Source organism: Suricata suricatta, chromosome 6, assembly GCF_006229205.1.
Source record: "Suricata suricatta isolate VVHF042 chromosome 6, meerkat_22Aug2017_6uvM2_HiC, whole genome shotgun sequence".
NCBI classification, from domain to species: Eukaryota; Metazoa; Chordata; class Mammalia; order Carnivora; family Herpestidae; genus Suricata; species Suricata suricatta.
In genome coordinates, this window is record NC_043705.1 from 74,409,387 (window position 1) to 74,436,657 (window position 27,271).

General features: G+C 37.8%; 1 long non-coding RNA gene across 1 annotated transcript in view; it reads right to left on the reverse strand.

The window, feature by feature from the left end:
* The window catches only part of LOC115294332, a 59,873-nt gene that overhangs the window by 9,375 nt on the left and 23,227 nt on the right, over positions 1-27,271 (reverse strand). The window contains exon 3 of the long non-coding RNA XR_003909818.1: positions 18,649-18,709. This is a non-coding gene — a long non-coding RNA (uncharacterized LOC115294332). The remainder of the gene's footprint in view (positions 1-18,648; positions 18,710-27,271) is intronic.

A 27,271-nucleotide genomic window follows, 5' to 3' on the forward strand; every position in this document is an offset into this window, starting at 1 on the left:
GTCCTCAAAGGGGCAATGGGGCTGAGTGGGCCATGTGTCTCTCTCCCTGCAGCGGGCTCCCCCAAGAGCAACAACTGCGAAATGATTTTCAAGGATCTCTCCTTTGTCTTGTTTGATAATGACCCATTATCCCAAAGGCCAAAACAAATTACATGGTCAAACCAAGATCCAGTGTAGGAAGGGATTATCCAAGGTAATAGTCACAGAAAAGCATAAAAATATCATAATCAGCCAGAGGGTAATTTTTAAACCACTTTACTGAGATTGATTAGTATATAAAAAGCTGTACATATTTAATGTATAGAACTCTATGAATTTGCAGATAAGTATATACCATGAAACCATTACTGCTATCAAACCCATAAGCATAGCCATCAACACCCAAAGTTTCCTCCCACCCTGTTAACTATTACTATTTTTGTGTCTATGTGGTAGAAATTCTTAACATAAGGTCTACCTTCTTAGAAAATTTTAAATATACAATATTGTTGGTTTATGCCCTCTGCTATAGAGTAGATCTCCAGACCCTATTTATCTTGTACAACTGAAACTCTACTCTTTAGCCATCACCACTCTTTCCCCACTCTTCACAATCAACTTAAATGGTTATCAACAGATAAATGTGTAAATGAAGTGTGGTGTATACATATAATGGAATATTACTCAGCCTTAACATAGAAAGAAAGCCTGTCACTCTGACAGCATGGATGTGCCTGGTGGGCATTATGCTAAATGAAAGACAAATAGTGTATGTTCTCACCTACATGTGGAATATAAAAGTGTCAGACTCATACAACCCCAAGGTTTTAAGAGTTTTTTTAAACAGGTCTTCATTACTAACAACAAAAATTGTTAGATGTTAGATTAACTCCTTCAGCAGTAAAAATAATTCTTTGTAAATACTGTAAGAAGCATTCCATTGTTTTTATTGTTGTTCAATAAGTTCTCATAAAAACTATGAAGATTATAGGGAACTAATAATGGAAATATGTATTATATAAGACACCATGTTTTAATCAAGTTATATTATGATAGCGTGAAATGAAAACTCCAGACAGGTGATTTCTAAATGTCATTTTGAAAGGGGATTTGGACCAAGATTTATGAGCTTATTCCTTGTATTCTAGTCCCCATCCTAAATCCATAATGCAGTCTGGTAGAAGCCTCTATGAATTTGTGGAACTCAAATAAGGATTCCCTGCTGTAATATATCCAAGAAAGAGAAGTCAAGGGGATAACACAGCCTTGGTCGTTTCAGTACTCACGAGGCTTCTACCACCCCTGTTCGCTTGTTTGTTTGTATTATCATTCCAGGACAAAGACCTAGACTTCAATTCTTCTTATTCTGCTTTTATCTTTTAACACTTTAAGAGTTCCATGGCTGGGATTTCCCCAATAAACAGCCAGAGTGTTTTTGAAATGGTCTTTATTCTGCTGATGGCAGAAGGAAGACTCAAAGAGGCTTATCTGGCAACTGGACTGGATGTCAAAACTCAGAACCAAGGTAGACCCCTAACTGCCCCATCTACTCTACTGTCATCTGTGAGAAAAAGATCATTATAGGCTCCATTCAAATATGAAAACCTAATAATCTGGCAAGATAAGAATATTCGAAGCCTTAATTTCTAATTCTTTGATTTTTAGTAAAACAGAACAAACCAAAGTATAAAAATAAGATAGATTTTAAAAATGATTTTAAATTTTTTTTTAATTTTTGGGCTCCAGGGTGGCTCAAACTTTGGCTCAAGTCATCATCTCAGGGTTTGTTTGTTCGAGCCCCGTGTTGGGCTCTGTGCTGACAGCTCAGAGCCTGGAGCCTGCATACGATTCTGTGTCTCCCTCTCTCTCTCTGCCCCTCCCCTACTCATGCTCTGTCTCTGTCTGTCTCTCAACATTAAATAAATGTTTAAAAAAGTTAACAAAAATGAAGTCATTTTGGCCATCATAGCAACTCCTCATGCATCTGTTTCCAAGGTCTTGGGAATTTAATTGAGAGAGAGAGAGAACTCTCCAACCTATACTCTTGATCAAGGAGGATGAACACAAAAATCCCTTCTGTAGGTTGCAATTCTAGGTATAATAATATCTCAAAATACACACATCTAACTCAAATCTAACTCAATTGTTTAGCTTTTTGACACAAATGTTAGCTATTAAAAAATTTGTTTTGTTTTATGATAGTCATAACAAATAAAAAACTTTTAGTTCTTTATTTTTGCAGCTTTTGACTATTACATGAAATTAAAAAAGACATGAGGAACAAAGTTGCATGTTGATGATGTTTGCTCTTTTCTGAGTGGAGTGATTAGCAAATTAAAATTCATAGACTTACATAATACTGGTTGGGAGGGAAATGGAAACTAATATTATGTTAATTCCTTAAATGTGTCTACAATCTATTACTGTTACTTTAGATCCAGATAAATGTCAAAGCCCTCTTAATTCTTGTTGTAACTGAAAAACTTCCTGAATCATCTTCAAAACTAGGTTCCTTTTCCATCTTTCTTTGGCATAGCTGGAGTATTAAGATTTCATGAAATTACAGTTATTTATGAATAAAAATGTGAATTTTATAACTAAATTTAGTGATGCCTTTAGATAAGATGCTATTTAAGAATTAATGGGGACGAACCTTTGAAACCATAGATTTATTTTCCAATAATGCAACAAATAGGCATACAATGCATGATGATAGGACTCTTAATGGCAGCACAATAGCAAAATGATCACTTAGTCAAACAAGCAAAGGTGCAAATAAAATAAGCCTGGTTCTAATTATATATTGGCTATCCTAGGATAAGCAAAAATATGATTATAGTCAATACATCAATTTATCCATAAATTTATGTAACAAATTCATTGGATGGCAGCTAAACCAAACAGCTCAGGTAAGAATTTTTTAATGATTCCTAGAAACCATGATATAATGTGGCACCACAAAGGTGACTCTTCAATCAGATTTCAACATGATGTTTAAATCATAGTGTGCAGATTTGTGAGATAATAATAAACAGTATCTAATGGTAAATAACATTCCCCCAAAAGACAGGCAAGATGCAAATATATGTCAAAATGGTTTAAGTAAAGTCTATTTAAATGTCATCTTTTTATGTTCTAGTCCGTTACACAAACAATTATTGAAAGTTTCTATTTTACCTTGAGTGCATTACTGTACACCGGGATATTATATACTCTTTTTACTTGAGCATTTGTCTTTAAATTTTTTAGGCTTTTTCCGTTTTGCTTTTCATTTTGCAGATTCTTTTTAAAAAATTTTTTTTACTTATTTACTTTGAGAAAAGAGGAAGAGAGAGAAGGGGAGGAGCAGAGAGAGAAGGAGAGAGATAGAAACCCAAGCAGGCTCCACACTCGGGCTTGATCTCATGACCATGAGGTCATGATTTGAGCCAAAATCAAGAGTTGGGCCACTTGAGCCAGCCAGGTGTGCCTACTTTTCATTTCAAAATTTAGCTTTAACGGTGTTATCTATATACCTGGATTCACTCTCCTCCACACACTTTTGACAGTGCTTTGTGCCTCTATTTATTCAATCGAGAATCTTTGTGTAATTATTTTGCATAATGTATGAATATACTTCTCAACCGGCTTCAGTGTTAAGTCTCTTAACTCAGAGTTTATCCTCACCCAGATTAAACATGAATAGTCATTTATTGCCTTGTTATTATAATTCATCACAGAAGTTCTTCACTTAAAAGCTTTATTATATTCAAACCATGACACTTGAACTGAACTAAACCATTGTTGCAGGATTTTTTACCCCAATACCTGGGATTTGTTGTCTCCCCACATTGGAGAATGAAGAGGTGAACACAAAATAAAATGAGCAACAGGCAAAAGTTTATTAGATTATAAGTAGAAAGTAACAATAGTATGAAAACTCTCTTTACAGAGAGGGGGCATTCAAAAGTGAATGTCCCCAGTTACAGGCAAGGGACTTTGTTTTATGGGGTTTTGCTTGGCCCCACTTTCCCCCTCTTCCTTCTCAGGTTCTACCCTTACTGGCTAGGTAACTAAATGCCTAGCCCTTCCTTTTCAGTTGTCTCATTTCCATTGTATGAGGAGCTTCTTCTGGGTCATGTTTTATGGTCTACTCATTTTTAATCAGGTCTTTTGTTTGTCACATTCCTGAGTAAAACCTGAGGAGGTGGTGTCTGTCCCATCCTCAAGAGTAACTTCACACCTAAAGGAGTTTGCTTGAGGTCAGATGTTCCCAGAAGAACTGTTTTAAAATTTGTGTTTTTCCCCATTCAGGGACCTCAGGTCCTACCCTTTCCTTTCTGTGTACTGAATCCTATCTTTCCCTATCATACCATACCTAATGTAATATTTAGAAGTGTTTTAACTTTTAACATTCTTTAGGAAGAAATATGGAGGATATTATCACATTGAATTTTGATATGTATTATTTTTAAAATTCCTATATTTTATCTTGAGCTTTTGGAACCCACTGCTTGTTATTCACTAGTTAATGAAAGCAAATACCAAACGCACAAATTAGTTGCAAATCCACTGCCAAATGCCTACTTACTTTGAGTCATTCAAGACCAGTATTTAGCAAGCATGCTATGGAACGACACATACGTTTTGCACTGTTACATTTTCAAAGTCATTTCACTGAAGGGGAAATGATTAATGAGCAGCTGATGCAGTGACCTCCTGCTAGGATTAATAAAGAGGAGACCACCACATGGAAGGAAGCACTGATCATAACTTGTCATCTTATAAACACGTTTATGCCACCTCCAGATTCATTGCATTTTTATGAAAATTTAAATCGTTCCCAATGGTAGAATGCTCCCATTAATGAACATGGAAATGCAAACAGACTTTTGTTACCATCAAACCCAGAAGGCCCAGGAGTGCTTCGTGGGGTGCTGAGAGCTGCACAATTGATTTTTGGGTTCTTTTAATGATATCAGTTCAGCAAAATCTCTTTCATGCTTGTATTCATTTATGTGTCCATCTGAAATATTATTTTCTTCCAGCTCCAAGACAGGTGATTTTACTTCATTATGAGCAATTCTGGTCAGGAAGTACCCTGAGAAGTTTTATTTAGTAATGCATTTTACCTATATAGGAAATTTCTAATCATAACTCAATTTCTAGAACAGCACAAAAGGGATGAAATTTCACTAGCAAAAACTTCTCTCTTCATAATACTATGTTCAGTGCACAAAGCTGCTCAATTCTAGATTATGATAGTCAGGTGTAGTTCTTGAGAAACGACATCAGAAATAACAACAGCAGGAACACCTCAATAACTTCAGAAATCCACTTCTACATTGCACAGGCACCATTTGGAACACCCACAGGTGCCCAACACAAAGTCCCCAACCAAGTTACATCACATTAACATTTTGAGATGCTAAAGGTCATGAAAATCTTGAACGTTTTACATAGCAGTGTCAGGATGGCAGATCAGGCCTGTTGGCATTACTAAAACTGAGAGAATCTGGAAAGGATGAAATATAGTTGGTGTGAAAGAGGTTAATAGTTTTATTAAATAAGTATGAATAAATGCATGCATGAATGAATTAATTAATTTATTTATTGGAAATATGGAGGCTTCCTTAATTTTGTTTACTAGTGAGTACCAGTCCGGCATTTGTTCTGAACTTGAACACACCAGTGGGTGACTATTTGCTGGTTTGGCAGAGTATTGTTTTGGGTACAGTATTTCTATATAACTAAAACAATGGGAAAATGACACAAAACTAGATGTGATCAAATGACAATTGTTATTAGTTATCCATTACTGGATAATTAATCACCACAGTCTTTGCAGTTTGACACAATATGCATTCATAATCTTAGCTTTCATGGTTTAAAATGGCATAAAATGGCTCCTATGCTCAGAGTCTCCCCAGGATGCTCCCAAGCTGTCACACTGGCTGCATTCTAGAGCTTAGGGTCCTATTCCAAGCTCATGTAGTTTCTTGCAGAATTCAATTCTATTGGGTTACAGGATTTAAATCCATATGTTCTTGCTCATTGTCAGCCAGGAGCCACACTCTTAGTTAGCTCTTGGATACCACCAGCCATTCCTTTGCACATAGTTCTCTTGGAGTCCCCATAATACCATGGTAGCTCACTTCTTCAAGGCCAAAGAGAATTTCACTCCAGTTTGCTAAGGTGAAGTCTTATATAATCCCATCACCTTTGGTATATTTTATTAGGATATGACAAATAGAAGTCACCTTAAGTGTGTCCAACACTAGAAATAGAAGTTAAAAAAAAAAGGGGTGCCTGGGTGGCTCAGTTGGTTAATCATCCAACTTTTGGTTTTGACTCAGGTCACAATTTCATAGCCTCACCTCAGGCTCTGAGCTGGCAGCCTGGAGCCCACTTGGGATTCTCTTTCTCCCCCTCTCTCTGCACCCCGCCCTCCACTACTCACCCTGTCTCTGCCTCTCTCAAAATAAATAAGTAAACTTAAAAAAAAGTAAAAACAAATAATGATTGAAGAAAAATAACCAATAAAACAAATATTCAAAATATTTAAGTTCACTTCATTACCAATGAATTAACAGAAAAATGTCAACTATATCAATCATTCTGTCTTCTGAATGATACACTTTCTTTAATTTTAATCTTAGTGTCGTATTCAATGCTGCTGAAATGAGAATAGCAAGGTGTGCACTTCCATATACTTCTTGTAGAAGTAACTCCTTTTTGATAATTTTTTAAAATTTTTTATTTATTTTTTATACAGAGAGAGACAGAGCATAAAATGGGGAGGGGCAGAGAGAGGAGGAGACACAGAACCGGAAGCAGGCTCCAGGCTCTGAGCTCTGAGCTGGCTGTCAGCACAGAGCCTGATGTGGGCTCAAACCCATGAACGTGAGATCTGACCTGAGCCGAAGTCGGAGGCTTAACCGACTGAGCCACCCAGGCACCCCTGAAGTAACTCCTTTTTGTAAAGCAGAGGTTAAAAAACATCAGAGTCCTTGCCGATCTCCATCCTAGCTTTGTCAGGGTGATCACTGCAATGTATTCATAAGTAGGAGGAATATATGGAAATTCTTTAACCCTGTGAATCAGTTTTACAACCTGTTAAGCTCTTTGAACAATCTGCAAGGCTAATGTCTGTAATAATTTTCAAAGGAAACTTGCTATATCCAAGAAATGGAAAGTGAATGTCTTTCCTAAAATAATAAAGGTAACAGAATCTGAGCTCCACTTTTGTCCACCACAAAGAGCCAGAGGGAAATCTTGTAGTTCAAAGCATGTCAAACAGGACTCCAAGGGCTAAACCCCAGAGTAAGAGAGAATCAGAAGTAGACCGACTCTAGCAGGAAGTGCTGCTCTATTCAAATCTTTCAATACCCACACCCAAGTAGTTGCCAAATGATAAGGATTCCATTTGCTCTTTATTTCCAAAGCCCTTCCCTTTTTGTCTGCATGCTGCCAGATTCTCATCACTTCAGTTCTGATTACTGGATCTGTCATGTGTTCGTCCTACCTCCAATTTTACTCACTTCCCAAATGCCAGCCAAATGACCTGTACAAAGGGAAAATCCTGTTTTTTAAACCTTTCGGTGTCTTCCTTGGCTGATGTTAGCATACACTCTGAAATCTTCAGGTGCCTATATGTATCTAGTCCTTTAAATAGTTCTTCAATTCATCTTCCTTCATTCTCCTTTTTTCCTTCTTCTTTCCCATTGTCTAACTTCCTGAACCATTTGTTGTTCCTGGAATAGAAAATGCTGATTTTGACACTAAGCCTTTTGACATACTGTCATCTACAATGTAGAATCTACTTTCTCCGCTTTTTACCTAGTTATCCCACACTCTTCCTTCTGATCTAGCTTAGACATGCCTTTCTAATGACTTTCGAGAGCTTTCTCTTAACCATTCACACAGGAATCACTGTATATCCTTCACAAATGCCTAGATGTATCATACGTGTTAAGGTATTTTTAGTCTGCCCTGAGAGTCCTGTTTGGGACAATACTATTTTCTTTGACCTTGTTTCTCTAAGCCAGTGTTTAGAGTTAGGATATGTTGAATGAACAAAGGATCTCAATAAACAGATGCCATCCCTGATGTCCTCGCAGTCCAAGGATCACCTTGTAACTGTTCATAAAATAATAAGTGATTTCTGACCTCAGAGTCCTGGAGAGATGCCTCGGCCAGAGAAGCTCGCTAGATACTTAGGCTGACAGATTTAAAGTGGGCACTAAAACTAGAGCAGTCTCAGCTGCGGAGCCGGGAAGGAGAAGGAAAACCCGGGGCATGTCTCAGCTGAGATTTTACAGCCCAGCCTCTCACAGATGGCCTGTGACGGCATAGCTCTGTGTGCGCCTGCTTATAGTTCTTTTCATCCATAAAATGATCATCCCATCTTTATGGCTATCTCCCCAGGGGAGGCCTGGTAAGGATTCATGCATTCATTTTTGCAAAGTATATACTGGTATTCCTTGAAAGAAGACACTTTAAATACAAAGCATTTTTTTGTCATTCGTCCAGATGCCCTGCCCACCGTCCAACCTATTTGATTCTGTGCTACCAAACAGCTGCCGGCACCCACCAAGAGCATCTGGTTCCATTTCATGTTGGCAAGGGCCCCATTAGCAGTAAAACAGCTAATGCTTTTTAGATGGCCTCATGATTACAGCTTTTATTGGTACCCCAGGTAATTGAGTTAATAAATTTAATTGCCAGTGCTGACACTTCCTCCCACTTGCCCCCCCCCCACTCCTTCCCCAGCGCCTCCTAGCCTCCCCACACAGGCACGTCCGCACACAAAGGCAGAGAAACCATTAATAAGAATATGCATCTAATAGGACAGGTGACCTCACAAAACACTTCTGAATGACTTCAAAATGTCACTGCGCCCACCCTAGTTTGTTTATAGCAGCATGTGATGCCATGACTCACATTTACTGCCCTTTTCCTTTCAAGCTAATTTATAGAACTGTCCACACTACATAGAGCAATACCCAGAGTATATAGTGCATTGCCACAAAGATTTCCAAGGAAATATTTATAGTTGCATAGGAGAATATGGACACAGAGTTCTGGATTTTTTCAACGTATAATTCATCTGCTACATTGTAAATCATGTTGAAATATTACATATTACACAATAAAACAACAACAGGGAAGAGACCATTGAAAACTGAAATCTTCTCTTGGGAGGCATTTTTAAGACCTTGCTGAAAGAATAACAGATCCTGGCTTGCAATATGTATTTCTCTCAGGAAGACAGTCTCCTGGATGGGTCTGGGCTGGTTTTTGTTTGTTTGTTACTCTTAGAAACTCTCTAGTGTTAGCATTGATAAATGCCATATGCTCAAATCTCCTGTGCTCCCAAATTTAGCCCCTTGTAAAACAAAAGGCATTATCCTTATCTCTGCCTACGTAAAAGAGGCTGGTGGTCATACTGGTGCTTTGATATTCTGTGTAATAGGATAATCCATGCAGCCCAACATGTGTTGTCTGGATTGCTTTCATGCCTGACTCTACCTCAATGACCCCTTAGGTTTCTTCATATGATCGCCAGGCTCCAAGCTCCTATCTCACTAATCTGTGTGGTTGCAGTCTCAATAGCCAAAGTATTAATTCAAATCACAGCTGAAAATGATATTCCAGAGGCTTCCAGTTATTAATCAGTTATTTTCATATACTAAGCATTTCACAACCAGCATATTTAATCCTCACATCTTGTAAAACAGTGGTCCTCAACCAGGGTTAATTTCTCCCCAAGGGTACATTTGGCAATATCTGGAGATATTTTTGGTTGTCACAACAAGGCAGGTAATACTGGTCTAGTGGGAAGAGGCTTAGGATGCTGCCGAACCCCCTACAGTGCATTAGGTAGCCCACATGACAAAGGATTGTCCGGCCTAAAATGCCAACAGTGCTAACGCAAGGAAGTCCTACTATCAGGTTTGGTTTCCATTGTAAGTAAAAGGAAACAGAAGCTCAGAAAAGTAAGAGAGCTTGCCTAGCATCACTCAGATTGTAAAAGGAGGAGAGTGAATTCAAATCTAGATTTATCTGGTTCCCAAGTTCAGTCTCTTTCTGCATGGCGATCTAGCTTCCAGGAGCTTCTGGAAACAAGGAGGCTGCACAGAAGTATTCAAGCAGGTAGCTTTTAAATGCTAAGCAACCTATCATGAGGACTTTTTCTAATGACCATCCGTTACAAAAATCACATTGTTGTGACCCCTGCAGAAGCCTGTCAAGGTCTGTGGCACAGGTGAACATGTGACTCTTCTTGCTACAAAATTTCACTCGGGGATAGGCTGGCATCACATCTACAAAACATACATGTGTCAACAGAAGTCAGAGTAGATGGATCAAAAATGACTTGGATAAAGCAATTTTATGTTATGAAAGTGGCAAGCATTTATAAAAACAGAGGTTAGTGACTACTGGGAAAGTGAGACACCAGAGTATAGCAGAAAGAGAAATAAGAGATGCCAAGGCATAGCAAGAATCAGAAGATGACAAGGCCATATGGTTTCTAGAGAGCTTTCTACAGGTTTCTCACAGGAAACCCTGGTGACGAGTGATTCTGTGCTTGTTATCACGGGCTTCCCAGTAAATCACATTTCCTCTATTTTACTTCTTAAAGCTTTTTGCCATTCTTAGGGAAGAAGTATGCGTTGAAAAATCTAATTTTGGATGTGAAAATTGATAAATTAATCTGTTTCTTTAAATTCAAACATGTTTTATAAAATGTGTTATAGTTCTTTTCTTCTGAACACAGATGTTTTCAATAAACACCAAATACTTCGTATTTTCTTTAACTGATTTACATAATGTGTTTACACTAAACAACAAAGATTTTCTAAGATCCTTAAGCTTTTTATTTTTTTTTCTGTAACTTACATTCTATTACTACTCAGTGGACCTAAAGTTTTTGTTGTTGTTGTTGTTTTCCTGGTGTTGTTCTCCTTTAGAGTTTGTATAAACTCTGATTATTTGACCTAGGACGGTGGGAGGGGGAGTGGTCAGAGTACAAGACCTATCAGTCCCCAGATGGACCTGGGTTGGGGAACACAGGAGGAGATAAAGTAGCTAAATTCAGAGACCAAGAGTAAGGAAGGGGTGAGGGGAAGCAAGGTGAGGACTAGGAAACGAGTCAGATGAAGACATTGAACCTGAGATGGAGACTGTGGACCAAATCCCACAGAAAGAGGTGATTCCTGTTATAAAGGAGTTTCAGAAAAGGAGCAGGTGTGGGTCAGTGTGGCCAGGGTGCCGGCGCCAATCCTAAAATACCAGAGCTAGAGAAACCTTCGCTCTAACCGTGAGAACAGGTCAGTGTTCTTCCATGCCGTACTGCAAATGAATGGCAGAAGTAGAACTTGAACTCAAATCTCCTCCTTTCTGGCCTAGTGTCTCCAACAGAGGGGGAAAGCTGTTCTGAAAGGTTTAAACTTTGTATGTCACCCGTTCAGAGGCCTGTGCTGCCTCCTGTTTACTGGTAATCACTGGGGATTTCTGCAGCTCAGGCCGCAGTTCCTTATCTGTGTGCATGTGACTGAGTTGGGGTTTAACTGAGGTCTTTTGCTGAATTCTAGCTTACTGTCAATTCCTCGGAGTCTTTAGTTTTCTTTTTGGCGTCCGTAGATTATGGTTGTGGTTCTCCTATCCTCTTCATTGAATATCTTATTCCGGGGTCACACGCCTCAGGCCTCCACAGTCCTGCAGGAGCTCTGCTGCCACCTGCAGGCGGAAAGCAGTACTATCTCACCTGTTTTGGGACGCTCCCCTATACTGATTTTAATAGTTAGGGATTTGTGAAAGCCTTGGATTTCCAACCAATTTTTCCTCACCTTAAAAGCAAATAAGTACCTCACTTTTTACTGATACTCCTTTCAGTCATTAAGTATGGTCTTTGATCTGTACCCAAACCTTAAATTTTCACAGTGTTCTGGGGTTTCTCTCCTATCACTAGTAATTTTCATCACTATGAAATCCCAAAGAATTTCATATGCTGTAAGTCCAAAACAGCTTGCTGTGTTCTGTCCTTGTGACCATAAATAAAGTTTATCTAAAGAAAAAAAATATCCATTCCATTTCTGCCAATAGCACTCAGAATTTAGTGGAAAAATAGTGTTCTCACAGAACATGACTAATAAAGATACTTAACTGTATTTCCCACTCCCTTTAAGCTTGCTGGTTGGCATAAAGATAAAGGGAGCGAACAATGCTGCAAGATTTAACTAAGACATCTTTATGTTAAGTAAAAAAATATTAAATTTGGGCACTTGAAGCAGGTAGTTAACATTCTAGGAACAACAACAAAAATGTATGTATCCCTCCCTTTCTTTCGCTCTTTTTCTCTCTGTATGCATGTGTATATGCAAAATATATGTATCTACGTGAATGTGTATAATAAAGCCAAGCATGTATGGTTGGATGAGTAGGGGGAGAAAATAATTTTGTTGGTCTGGCACGTATATATACCCATGTACCTCTCTTCTTTGGAATATACAGAACCGAGAAGAGAGTGTGAAAGAATATTGTGGAATTTTCAAATTGTCTTTAAATAATGGAAAATATTTATAACATATGTCATATGAAAATTATATATAATAGATAAAAGCATAAAGTAATTTTTAACCTTCATTCTATCAAGACCTCCGAGGAACTCTCTGGAGTTTTGGGACTATCTCAAAGCACAGATGGCTAATCACTGGAGGGGTGCAAAACCAGGCTCTATTGTGAGACTTACCTGGGGATGAGTGCGGGTTACTAGTGATACAATCCTGGGGAGATTGTCTCTCTTTTTGGGATTCATCTAAGAAAAACAGGTGGAACAGTAGAGCCACACCTTGTGTTACAGGCTACAGTAAGCTCTCACTAAGACATTTCCTTTGCCAAATTTCCCAGTACCCATAAGTTTCATTTCTTTGAATTTCCAGAGCGTAGATATGGAGAAATGGAGAGTTGGATGAATAGACCATCTTCCTGGACCAGTCCTCTGATTGGGGGAAGTTAGACAGTGTCCCATAATTAATATGACTCCGGCAATCTGCAATCTAGACTCAGGATTTTGGCCCTGGGGTTAGTTGGTGGAGCACTGTTTCTTTGATGCTCCCATTCCAGTGTAGGGGTCTTAACAAACCCAAGAATCCTATTCACTCTTAGTTGAAAACCCCATTTTTTTGGGTCAATGATACTGGCATTAATATCAGGAAGAATAGAATATGTCAATCCGAAGACAATAAGAAAAAGAGCCAAAGCACTCAAAATATGCCAGGGCAGAGACTCTGCAGGAAGCACTTAGATTGTATGCGTTCCCCACTTTATTACTATTTTGTAAAATAGTGCAAGTGCAATAGTAATTAAGAATTATGCTGATAGTGGCTTTCCAGTTAGAATGAGAAGTGTTTTCTCAGGTGTTCACTAGTAACACCTTTGTGTAGACGGCTTAAAAAAATGCTTTAAATTGAAAATGTATCTGTTCACTCCAAAAGCAAAATCAGCTCCAAAAGGAGTTGGAAGGGGAATATCACAGCTTCATTGTAATCTCTGGCTTCTTGGCCAGTTCCTCATTTGAATCACTGGAGTAGGAGGAAATCTTTATTGCTACACAGAGAAAAATAAATCATCCATTGGAAAGACCCTGGGTTATTCTTTGTGGATGACTCAGAAATGACTCAGAAAAATCCCTCTGACTCCCTGGATTCTCACAAGGCACAGCAGTTGTTTGGTAAAAACATGTAATGTGGATGGTACTAGGCCTTCTTTTCCCACTTTGACTTTGGTCTACAGTATTAATAGGCTCACAGGAAGCTCAGTACCAACTTCATGAAAACCTTTAGGAAATTGAGATTGGCTGTGTCTATAAAAATACAGAACTTTTGGCTATCGATTAAAATAAATCAATTTAACATGCAGGTAATACTAATATTATTAATAATACTAATAATTAGTAATATGTATTAAATATCATATAATTACATATTTTACATAATATAAAAGATCTGATATAAAGCCTGTAAGCACTTATCTCTTTGTCCTACAGAAAGACAATTTCTGTCATCACTGGCAACACTTAACTACTCTCGGCCCACACCAAAATAGAATTTTGTTTTCTCCACACCAAATACTAGGAGACGCAGAAAACTCAGTTTCATTTAAGGAGTCCAAATACACTTTAAGACCTTGAGTATAACCTTAGTATTGGCATGCGTAGCTAAAAATGCATTGGTATGACAATGTAAAATATGTCAAGAGTTACAGAGTGGATCATCCCTTTGATGTATTATGTCCTTTAGGTATAAAACTATCAAGAGTTACTTGATATAAAGCCCAATGGCTACCAAAAGTTATATATACATTCTTCCTCATTTAGAAAAAATGAAATAGCACAATATATATTAGAGCTCCGACACAGAGTACAGCTTAGGTTTGAAGCCTCTAGTAAAGCAATGAAGTAGTGGGAAGCAAAGTTTTGGTGAAAGGAACTTAGTCATCTAAATACTTTATTTTACAGATCAATAAACTGAAAGCCCAAGGTAATTGTCCTAGTCAACAGCAGGTCTGAACAAGAACTAAAATCTGACAAGTACCCCAAGTTTTTCCCCTCATCCTACAGCAATTAATTCTCCCCATAGAGTTTACTTCTTGTTAGTGCCATGAGATTATGAAATTACAGATTAAGAAACTAGAACTACTAGGAAAAGGAACCCTTGTACACTGTTGGTAGGAATGCAACTGCACAGCCACTGGGGAGAACAGTATGGAGAGTCCTCAAAAAGTCAAAATTAAGCTATCCTATGATCCAATAATCACATTATTGGGTATTTACCCCAAAGATACAAAATCCTCATTTAAAGGCATACATGCACCTCTGTGTTTACTGCAGCATTATTTATAATAGCCAAAGCATGGAAATAGCTCAAGTGTCCATTGGTAGATGAATGGATAAATATATATCCACAAATAAAGAATAAAATCTTGCCATTTGCAACAACATGGATGAATCAATAATACTAAATGAATTGTCAGAGTAAGACAAATACCATATGATTTCATTCGTATATGGAGTTTAAGAAGCAAAACACATAAGCATAAGGGGAAAATAGAGAAAAAGAAGAAATAAACCAAGAAACAGACTCTTAATTTTAGAGAACAATCTGATGGTTCCAGAGAGGAGGTGGGTAGAGCGATGGATGACATAGGTGATGGGATTAAGGCGCGCACTAGGCATGATGAGCACGGGGTGATATACGGAAGCGTTGAATCTCTATATTGTACACCAGAAACTAATATAACATTGCATATTAATATACCGGAATTAAAATTAAAAACTTAATAAAAAAAGAAATTAGAACTACTTTTCCTTAGTTTCTTTCATTAGTTAGGAGTTGTAATTAAAACTCTCGCAAAAAAGAAAAGAAAAACAAATGTTGGCTTCTGAGCATTCAGGAATTAAGTTGTGAAAGCATCAATTTCTTAAAAACGTTCTCAGCGCCAGCCCAGATAATCTTCACCGGAGCACTTTGAGCAGCGGTGTAGGAGAAAGCGGGGTGGGAAGGCATGAGTAGATTACAAAGAACAGCAGCATAGGCACTACACTGTCCATTGATCAGTGCTGTTCCATTTATCTTTTCCAAAGAGGTGGTCTGGAGCCAGTACACTGAAAGCCAGTGCTGAGAACGTAAGCATGGCAGCCAATATAGCTTTATCTGATCAATGCCTCTTTGTCAGGCCAACTGGGCCAAAAATAAGGCCACCCTACTAACCTGGTAATACACTTTTTCTACATATCAGGCCGTATGAATTCTGAAATAGCTTAATGTGTATGAGCAAGCACCTAAGGTGCCCAAGCTGGAAATTATATCATCAAGAAAATGCTTTTGGCAGTGATTTTAAAGCACAGGGCATTTGTTGTTTATTACTTCTTCACTTAAGACATCACTGAGAGATTGAAATTCCCAAGGCATTTTCAGGAACTCGGTGATGTCCTTAGGCTCCCTCATTTCTTCTTCTCTGTTGTAGTCATTGATGATGAAGTCTCCCTCCCCTTGTCACAGAAAGAGGGCTACTTAGCTACATACATCATTGCTTTACAGAATAGCATCTAAACTCGGAACTAATGGCATTGTCCTCAAAGGTCTTCCCCTTACTAGGGAGGAAATTATTTTCCAAATGTTTCTCAGCGGATATCCTTTTGCAACTTATTAACTTGACCTTGTGCTGGACCTACACTGGGCAACAAACAGTGAAAAACATTAACATAAATTAACATGATGCACTTTGACCAGTTAGGATTTACCCTCTAAGTGAACCATTCCTACCTGAAGAAATTGGTGTTTGGTTAGCAAAGAAGGGGAATACATTGGTTCCCCAGCATGGGTCACTTCTTCACAACTGCCAGACCAGGCAGTGTCTCCCCAGGAAGACTGTCAACTTAGTTTGGCTCAGCACACAGCAGATGGAGGTCAGTATAGATATTAGACATTGACAGTTCAAGAGCAGGGCTCTCTTTGGACTCCTTTGGCCTAGGAGTGCTCTTCAACTGCAGTCACTCCAACAGCCTCCTGGAACCACTGACCGCTGAAGCCTATCTTGGAGTCACTGTGCTACCAGTGTTTTAGAAGCTGCTGCACCAGTGTCCACCAGCAAGGCTGTGATCCTGCCTGCACATTTGATTATCTGGGAAGAAATGGAACTCACCCAGCTCCATATGCACAGGGAAGAATGGGTCACACTGATGATCCTATGCTTGTCTGAGGGCTGGCAGGCCACTGTGGACAACTCCTCATGCCTTCTAGTAGGTATCAATGTATCCTAGGTTGATTCAGGGATGATTAGCTCCAGGAAGAAAATAATGCTAAGGCACAGCTTGATGACCTGGCATAAGCTACTTATACCTTCAACTGTCAATAATGCAAAAGTACAGTCTTTACCAAAATTCAAGAAGTATCTATACCCTTTATGATCTTTCCAATATATCCCCTACCACAAGGAAAGATGGGGGAAAGCCTGTTGCCAGACATTCTCCTGGAGCAAATTGAGACACTGTATCCGAGGATATATAGTGTTTGGAGAAACTCCCCCCTCTACTAGAATACCTACTGTATACCCCAGGGTAGATCATTCTCATTTTGAGTATCAGAAAAGATCTAGAATTTCATATTCCAAATGTATTTTAAGAAACAGGATCAAGTCTCATCAAAAGTTTCAGAACACAATAAATCTAATGTTTATAAAGCTTGTCATATTGCCAATGTGAATTTGTCTTATAAACAATGATTTGATTTGCTTTTAATTAATGCTTCTTTAAATTTAACCTTCAATTTGATTTTATATCTAATGAATGTATCTTTTTCCACCACTGGAAAGTTAACTGAATGAGGACAGAAAAAAATGTTTGATTCTTTTCACCATTGTTTTACCTAACTTAGGGCTGGAAACATATAGATAATAAAAAATAGTTCATGGATGTTAACTTAGGGTAATCATTATGCAATATATATATATATTTGAATTGCTATGTATATCGGAAACATAATGTTATATGTCAATTATATTTCAATGTTAAAAACAGTATTCTTCCTATAAAATAATAATTTTCCTTTTATTTTTGCATTTATCTGGCCTGAGTGCCGCCCCTAGTCAAGACAAGTAATACTGATTTCTATCTCATAAAATGTGATCCTTTCAAAAATCAGATCTTCACAGTGTCCACCACCTTACAGATTTCCAGAACAGTAAGCATCCACCAATTGCCAGTAATTTACTACCTTCTATCAGCAATTTGTACTCAAGTAACTAGTTCATGCTATGGCGTTCCTGCCAGACAGACCACGACAAACCATTCAAAATGCTAGAAGAGTCTGCACATGTTTTCAACAGTCCTGTCTTAGTAAATAGCTTCTACTCCATCATTACCTTCCCAATTTTTGCAAACCTAGAAATATCACCAGTCTGGGCTTAATCTCTTATATACTCTTCCCACCCTGATACATCTGTACCCATGTATGAGGCATTGACTCTCCCCTGGTTACAAGTGCTGCTGCCATCCATTTAATCTACATGCTTTTCTACCTCTGGATTGTTAAACCCCATTATTTCCAGGGACAATCCTAGTTTTTAGGATATTCTTCAAAGTTATCCAATTTCCACAACATCTGTATGTTGCATATATTCCCAGACTTACAGCTCTGGATTATTTCTTAATTTAATTTAATTTTTAAATTTTTTTAATGTTTTTCATTTATTTTTGAGAGATAGAGAGAGTAGGGGAAGGTCAGAGAGAGAGAGAGAGACAGAGAGAGAGAGAGAGAGAGGGGGGTACAGAATCAGAAATAGGCTCCAGGCTCTGAGCTAGTTGTCAGCACAAAGTCCAATGTGGGGCTCGAACCCATGAACCATGAGATCATAACCTGAGCTGCAGGTGGATGCCCAGCAGTTCTGGATTGTATGAAATGAGAGGCAAATTTAAAAACTCATATTTCTATAATTCTTGCCATCAACACAGCCAAATCACTTTATTTACCATCACAGAATTCAATTTTGTTAAATAATGTTAAAGTTCTCAGAACTCCATAATTCACAGAAACTATAGCTAGATCTTATGAATAGCAATAGCTTTACAAAAATCTCCAGGTCAGGATGTCCGTTCATTTACTTAGCAAACATATGTTGAATACTTACTTCATCTGCAAGGGCAGAGCTAGAGCCAGCCAGTCCCTTGAACCAGAAGGACAAGTTAGATCTGTTGGGGAAAAAATCACAGATTAGACTCCAAGATAGACAAAATCTCAAGGCTTAATTCGGTGGCCACGGGGTAAAATTGAGAACTCCAGAGAAAAGTGTGTATAGATGCAGATCTGTCCCATTGACCATTCCTCGTTTTGTGAGGTACTTTAACAAACAACAAAAAAATTGTGTCAAATTAAAAGCCCTGAGGATAATGTCTTACAGTGTTGAAAGTGTACTACTTGGAAATGCTGGAAATATTAACAACAACAATAAAAAACGTCATCAACATAATATTCTAGGTAATGAATATGAAGTCAAAATCAAATGTTTAATTATGAAAAGTAAAATTTTGCTACATCTTCCAATCTTTTAAAACTTTCATTTAAAAAAGAAGAGACAAGTTGTCTTTAAAGTTTATTCAGTGAGGTTGAAAGTTTACTGTTATGCTGATCTTTTGCACTCAAATAATTTTCAGTATTTGTCTTAAAAAAAAATTGTCTTCACATGGATCCAGCTGATTTGACAGCATAATCCTTCTCACCATAACAATCAAGCTGGAGCTTGATTTCACTGCTTAAGTGAAAATTGGTTTTCTAATGGAAAAAATGCATCATAATTGTGTCAATAAAATTTTTGAGCAAAGCCACTTAACAACGCAAGATTCAACATCAACTCTTCATATTGCAGACTGCCTCTGCAAATTGCTGCCTAGGAAACCGACTGTTCCATCAGTTTTTTATCCTAAGTCTTTTCTTATTACTCATTTCTTACAAACTGACTATTTAATTCAGAGGCTAACAAAAATCGGTGCTTAATAATATAAATGATAATGCCACTCATTTATTTTTCATCTTCCTTTGGAGCCACTGTTTCTCTTTCTAATATAAAAAAAACAGTTACCTCTAGCTAAGCCACAGATGTGGTAACTCAGTGCCAAGGTCATTGGTATTTCCAAAGAGTGCACAGGGAAACATTTTTCTGTTCTTTCTCTTTTAAGCATTAACTCATTTGTTAGTCTCTATATTGCAGTTATTTGACAGCTTGAACAGTGAATAAAAAGCACTGCACAGTCAAATACATGGCATTATATATTCTCCTGATCTCAAACCACATTAGAGATGCATATGTCCTCCTGCCTCAATTGTCACCAGAAATATTGAAGATGAAAAGATCTCATTCATCAACTAAGAATTTAAGTATTTTTAAGCAATTGTGTAGTAAGCTAAATTCTTTTCAGAAACAGTAAAGAATCTAGATCAGCTCTGCAAAAGAAATATATTGTGAGCCATAGGTGAGGACCAAATATGTAATTTTAAATTCTGTGCTAGCTACTTTTGAAATGTGAAAAGAAATAGTTGAAATGAATTTTTAATAAGATGAGTTTATCCAATACGTCCAGACTATTGTCATTTCAGTGTGTAATTAATGTAAAATGTAATAAGGTATTTTACTTTCTTTTTTTTTTTTAATTAAGCTTTCAGAATCATGTGTGTATTTTACATTCATAACACATCTCAGTTTGAACTAACAACTGCTTGATGGCCTCGTGCACTGGGCGGTGCTCTGAGGGTATACAGCAAAGGAGACCTCTCTTAACAAAGGCTCATTGGCCTGGGACTACTCATAAAAGACCAGAAATTCCTGATAAAGTTCCTTAAAGTTTAGCAAACTCTAAAAGCCTAAGCAACTAAGGGGAAATACACTTAACCTTTTAGGGAACTTCCATACGTCACGAGTGATGCCTCAACAGTGAATGGATTAGAAAACTGACGTTGTGCTCTTCCATGCTTATTTATTGATCCTAATTATATAGGTAGATATTGAAAGAAATTATCCTAACTCACTTAAAATTAAGAGAACTATTATCCTTCAGCTACTTTTCTTTTACGTCACTTGACTGGCTTATACTAAGGATTTGAGATTCCCTTTCATATTGCTTCTCTTGAACCGAAATAATGATTTAGATTAACATCTGTGTTCACATATAGTACTGTTTATGCTTTTTAAAGATTAAATTAACAAATTTAAATGATGGCTATTTAACGTTCTAACACGATATCCAATTTTATAATTTACCGAGAAAATTATGTTCAGTGTTTATCCACTTTCCCTGCCATTTCTCTCCAACTTAAAGGATAAAATGACTTCCCAGCAAAGATGAAACAGTCATTTCATGGCTTTGTGTATATATTGCTCAGTCTTCAAATTGTGCCCCAAGGTGATTAAACTAATCATAAGGAATAGGAATTAATCATTTATCCCATGGAGCGAGAGAAAGGGTGGAGATTTACACACAGTAAGTAAAACATTTTTTCATTGTGAAAAGGCATGTATTAAAATGCATAAAACAGCCATTTAAAATTCTGACACTTAAGGCTTCTCATTTCAGCATAATCCAAAAAGTATGATTATTTCCAAGTAATTTATTTGTGGTTGTTCTTGAAGTAGTCTGAGTATTAGTGTGAATAAGCATTAAATTTCCAACTGAAACTTTTTTAGGCTAAATATCTACATTTATTAAGCAATAAAATAGGGGTAAGCATCCTACTTTAAGGAATAGGCTGTTGTGGGTTTGTTTCCCGGAATGACACAATTTAGAAAAATATCTTCAGGAGTCAGGAAACAAGAACACTGGTGGCTAATGGGAAAAGCTAAGCCTTAGCATAAATTCAGTGATCCATTTACTACTTATTTAAAGTCAAAGGTCAAATGAATGTCATGTTTAAGGCAATATTGGCCACATAGGGTTGGGTTCCGCAAAGCTATTGATGTATCTTAATAAACTATGACCATAAGGAAAGCCAACATCATCACCTCAGCCCTGTGATTACAACTGAGTAACAAAGCAATCAGGGACATTTTATGGAGTGCCGTGGAAAAATGCAGTGAAACTGCTAGTCATGGCCAAAATAAAAACTTTCTGAGAGTAATGTCACTTTAACTCAGAGCAAGTGCAGCAGCATAGCAACAAGCCATGGATGAAAAAGAACAGTGATATCTGGATATTTGGGATTACCCAGATAATGGCAGAGAAAATAATTGCCAATCAAGTGATTCATGCAAGGACGGAGCAGGGACTACAACTAAAAAAACACTCAATAATCCTTCCAATTTATACCTGCATAAACTTTATGATAATCTAACAAAAAGCAAAAAGAAAGCTGATAAAGGATAAAATGGAAGACAGTTAAATTAAAATTTATCTAGAGAGGGGGTTGATGGCTATAATCAACCCTGCTAGTAAACTTTAACTTGTCCCCTAGTCTCCCTTTGCATGAGGATTATTTCTGCTATTGTGATATATGAGAGCTTTAGGATGAAAGTATCAGAATTTCTGAAACCTTTGTGCCACTAAGTAGAGCCTAAGAATCTCAGAATGTGGTTAAGAAAAGGATTAATAATATGAGCTGACAGAAGGCAGGATGGAGAGATTGGTTGTGGTTGTAATCCTCTGTGGAAGTGTCAATCAGTGCCTTTAGAATTTTAACATGCAGGGGGGCCTAGGTGGCTCAGTGGTTTAAGTGTCGAACTTCAGCTCAGGTCATGATCTCACAGTTCATGAGTTCAGGTTCTATGCCTACAGCTGGATTATAGGGAATGCTTTGAGTTCTGTGTCTCCCTCTCTCTCTGCCCCGCTCCCAATCACACTCCTTCTCTCTCAAAAATAAACATGAAAAAAATAAAATCTTAACATGCATACAGAGCACCTGGAGATCTTTCTAGAATCTTTTTAGATTCTAATTTATCTAGGGTAAGCCTTGTGCTTCTGCATTTACACAAGCTCCCACGTGATGCTGGTGCTCCCTCTCTGTGCCCCACGCTGTAAGAAACAAGCCTATAATGGACCGTGAAGGCTGGATTCCTTGTCTACTCATCACGCATTCTTGCTCGTCTATCTGGGTCCTCTTTCTTCTGAGGAATGCTCTCTTGGTGTTTGGGTGTGTCTGTAACTTGCTCACCCTGCCCCACCTCTCTCATGAGGAAGTGAAACCTTGCCCAGATCCACCAATCAGATTCCTCATTTTCCAGACGAAAATGATTGCTTTAGGGAGAGGCACCAAGCTGAACAAATTGGAATCCTGTAGGAGCCTTTGCTGAAACGTTTGGGAAAGAGGCTGTCCCTTTCATAAAGTGGTGTAACCAGAAAGACAATTTGATCCATCTGTTGGCTGTTTTCATTCCTATGAGCCAAAATCCGGCTGAGAATGCAGCCAACAGGGATGGAAGTAGAGGGAGAATGAGATTCCCAATCGCATAGTTTTAATGCCTAGATCTCATCCTGTCTCCTGTGCATTTACTCCTTGAAGTTTCCAGTTAGTGGCCCATGCATCCCCTCTTCCTGCTTATGTTACTTTGAGTCTGTTTCCTTGATGATGAAAGACAGACCTTCTCCCGCCTGGCATCTAATATTCTCCTACTCAAAGTTTTAGTTTTGACTTCTTGCCTTCCAAAGCCCCTTAATTTCCAATATTAAAGATTTGAATGGTAGCTGTTCTCCTTTCCCATGTGTTGGGAACAAACCTGACTTAGGCAGCCACTCTGTGTTGACTTCTAGCGGAATTCAGAGGCCTTCTTGGTGATTCTTGTAGAATCACAGATCCAAAAACACATAGCTCACAAATTTTTTTAAGTATACTTTTGCACTTATTGAATGCAGAAAAGAAGAAACAGTAGTAATCTAACAGGCAAGAGCAGAACTCCTAAAGGTCTGTCTTTACATTAGATTCCTCTCATAAGACTGATGCTTTACTCTAAGCAGGTGCGCCTCCTTCAGTTTAAGAAAGTGGGCTGATGGCTGCTTCTGCACTGGGCCCTAGGACAGCGAGTACAAGAGAGGGGAGCCCTTTTTCGGTCTTTTGGGTCTCAGAACCTGAGTCGCTTCGGTTTCCAAAGTTACATGTTTGAAGGCTATTAGCACCAAGTCTTAAACGTTGAGATGTCCATTGTGGAGTTAGAACTCTTTGCTCCTCAGAGAGAAGCACCAGGTTACAAGATTTCTCCTGATTGTGGACTGCGCCAAGGTGGGGTTTATGTGGAGATTGTGTGCCAGCATCTTCTACCACCTTGAATAGAGTTTTCTTCCTGGTTGCCTAATGTACAATCTGATTAATCAGCCTTAAGGTTTTTTGAAGAAGAAATTCTTTCATTTGTAGTTGTAAACTCTTGTGTCCATGGCAAGAGGTGGGTTCAGGATCTTCTTACTTGCCATCATGAACCCAGGTCTCCCATTGCTGACTAGACATTCATCTTTTGTGTGGTGACTTCTTCCCATATTTACACTCTCATATTCTTGCTAGCATACTCAGATTGGTATTGGTATATAGTTCCTACAGCTTTACAGCTGGTAGCAGTTAGCAACAAATTCTAATATATTAAGTATTCAAACATGTTTGAAACTTTTTCTGTTTATCCATTTTCTGCTTCTTGATATACTTTCATTTCACTTATTTAATGCAGAAGAGAAGAAACAGTAATCTAATATACAAGCAGAACTTTTCCAAACAAAATCCCAGATGTCATGTGAAGATGGCATTATTGTCATTCAGCATCTATATTGCTTTTCATATTCATAAAATGCCACCATTCATTTTTCCTATCCATAAGTTACTCTTTGTTTTCTCAGATGAGATAACGTTCAACAAGGCATCTTCCTAACAGCAAAGTAATTTCAAAGTCACTTTAGTCCTGAAGATGCTAAACTGGTAATTACATTATACATAATTCTGAGTTTGAAAACCTGATTTTTTCCGAAAGCACCTCAATGTTTTTTGTTTGTTTGACTTTTTAATAAATGCTAGTTTCTATCCTACATATTATTTCACTGTGTGATGATTATTAATATTGTAATGTTAGCCTTGAATTTAAAATTTTCACATTTAGAAACTACTGGTTCACTTTAAATCTACTGTAGGGAAAAGATCTTGGAAAAATCTACTTTCATAGTTTTTTAAACTTTTTAACATTTTTTTTAAATTTTTTTTTTATTTTTGAGAGACAGAGAGGGACAGTGTGATCAGGGGAGTGGCAGAGAGAGAGAGAGAGGGAGACCTAGAATCTGAAGCGGGCTCCAGGCTCTGTGCTGACAGTCTGACGTGGGCTTGAACCCACTAACCGTGAGATCATGACCTGAGCTGAAGTCGGACACTTAACTGACTGAGCCACCCAGGTGCCCCATACTTTCATAGTTTTTAAATACCATTATGGGAAGATGTTTTTTTCCAGTGGTTCTCAGGGGCAACATGTGGCTTATAAAATGTTTCCATGAAGAGACACAATTTAGAGAAGTATGGTCAACACAACAGAATATGGAATTGCAGTTTTATCAAATGAGGCCAGGCCATCATCTAGATTTCCAGCACTTCTGTTCTGGCTTCTCGCTGACTCTTTTCACTAGTGTCACTCATTTTCAGGATTTGTGTCTCTTATACTTCCAGTGCATTACATCCCTCTCCTTACTCAATACCCAGTACCTTCATGCCATTTCTTTGCTTTCTGGAACTCTCCATAGAGATGCTACATTATAACTTTTTTGTTGTCTGTTCAAAATCCAAGTCTGCATTATTCTTAGAAGAAGAAGAAAAATGAGTTCTCTGTAGTCTTTAATCTCTAGATCCTCAGTGAGATCACTGCCATAAATATTTCTCCAGTGCTGTTTCTGATGCCAAAACTCTTACTAGAAGTGATTTTCTCTTTGTTCATAATCCACTAACCTAATCAGTCAATTCTTGCTAATGTGTTATTGACTATTAATGATTTCATATATTAGCTTTGATGTGTAAAACATTATCCAACTTTTATAAACCAAGAGAAGCTTTACATTTATCACTCAGCAGTTGTTAGGTACTATAATAGGTTTGCTGCAAAATCCAAATCACTAAACAAAGTTATAGTTCTTTGTAGAGAGTCTTATTTTTATTGTTGTTTGGTTGGATTTTTTCCTCCCATGGGTACTTAACACCTAGCACAGTGCCTGGCACCCACCAGGTACTTAGTAAGTCACAGAGGGATATAAGCTAGAAACTGTGTTTGGACTGGGTTCCTTTCATGATTTCACCCAACTTACTCATGTCTGAGTCCAGAGCTTCCTGAATGGGACAATTTTCAGCAGGTCATTAATTTACCAATTGCATCACTCAGTTTTCATTTCTTCTTTGTGATATAATCTAATGGGTAGCCATTGACCCTTAAATCTCCTTGTCACAGCTGCTGAATCCTTCAGTCTCTTCACTGAAGTTAAAGCTGCTAAATCATCAATGCCTTTGTTATCAAATTTAAATTGAATGTTTCTAAATGTGTCCTCAAAGGAATGCTGGTCATAAAATGAGGTAGAGAAGAAAGAATACTTATCCAGTTTGTACTTGCAGATTATTGTCAAAATGTTGTTTTAGCCAAGCATAGAAAAGAAAGTCACCTAATCATGATTTAGTCAGGTTTATGTAAAAGCTAGAACTGACCCAGATTTAAGTCACCTCAAGAAAGAATCAGTTTTTTATGAGAAAATAGATGATATTTAGATATAGGACTGTCAAAAACTACAGCAATTCTCTGTTTTAGGGCCTGGATTATGCCTCTAGCTCTTCTCGTTGATCCTTCCTCTATCAGGAAGATTCCTCTGCTTAATATAGGTCTTGCTCCCTCACTCTGTATGCTTGCTTTGACCCATTTCAACACTATTTATAAATCAAATTATCTCTCAATTAGGTTAGCTGCTGGATCCAAAACTAGCTGCCTCAGTCACTGACGATTGCCCAATTCCAAATACTCAAGGGAACAATCTGAATGGCTCAACTGATCCTTGTGGAAAAGATGATATACACAGGTCATAAGTTACTATCCAATGATATTTTCACATACCGACACACCTCTAGTTTAATCCCTGAAGGTATATAATGGATAGTGAGTATAAGAATTTAGGTCACAGGACGTGTGGGTCGGAATTTACCTCCAAAATTGGTGTGGCTCAGTACACATGTAAACCCTGATCACAAATGCAATAATTACATACTTATTTGTAAGACTATTGGGTAGTTTATTCACATGACATGGGAAAAAGAACTTTAAATTCCAAGAGTACAGATCCTCAAAGCCTTAGTACAGATCTTCAAAGTCTTGATGTTTATTGGCTTTACAAAACCAAAAAATTCTTTTTGCCTACCCTGCTCTTCCAATGGAATGACCTCATTGTTATAGTATGTGTCTCTTTTCTTTAAAAATATGTGGGTAAGGCCTGGTTCTCCTCTTAAAATTTTCTCTGACATAAAATCTGATGAAGGTAACAAGGAAGAATGAGAGGCAAATCACCTTTGTTTCAGTAGAAAACTTAAAGTCTGCATGCAGTGGTAGGTGTTCATATGTGCTGGGTGAAAAATATAGCACCTATCACATTATAGCAGACATTTAAGAAGCCAGTTGAATATCCTTCTGTTTTTAAGATTTGGTCACAAGGAAACAGAAATCTGTGGAGTAATCCAGTATCTCCACAAGATAGAAAAAAGGGTCATTTGTCCCCAGGCTTCATATTTCTAAGGAAATAAAAATTTAGATTGTAATGACAGAGTAAAAGATGCTACATATG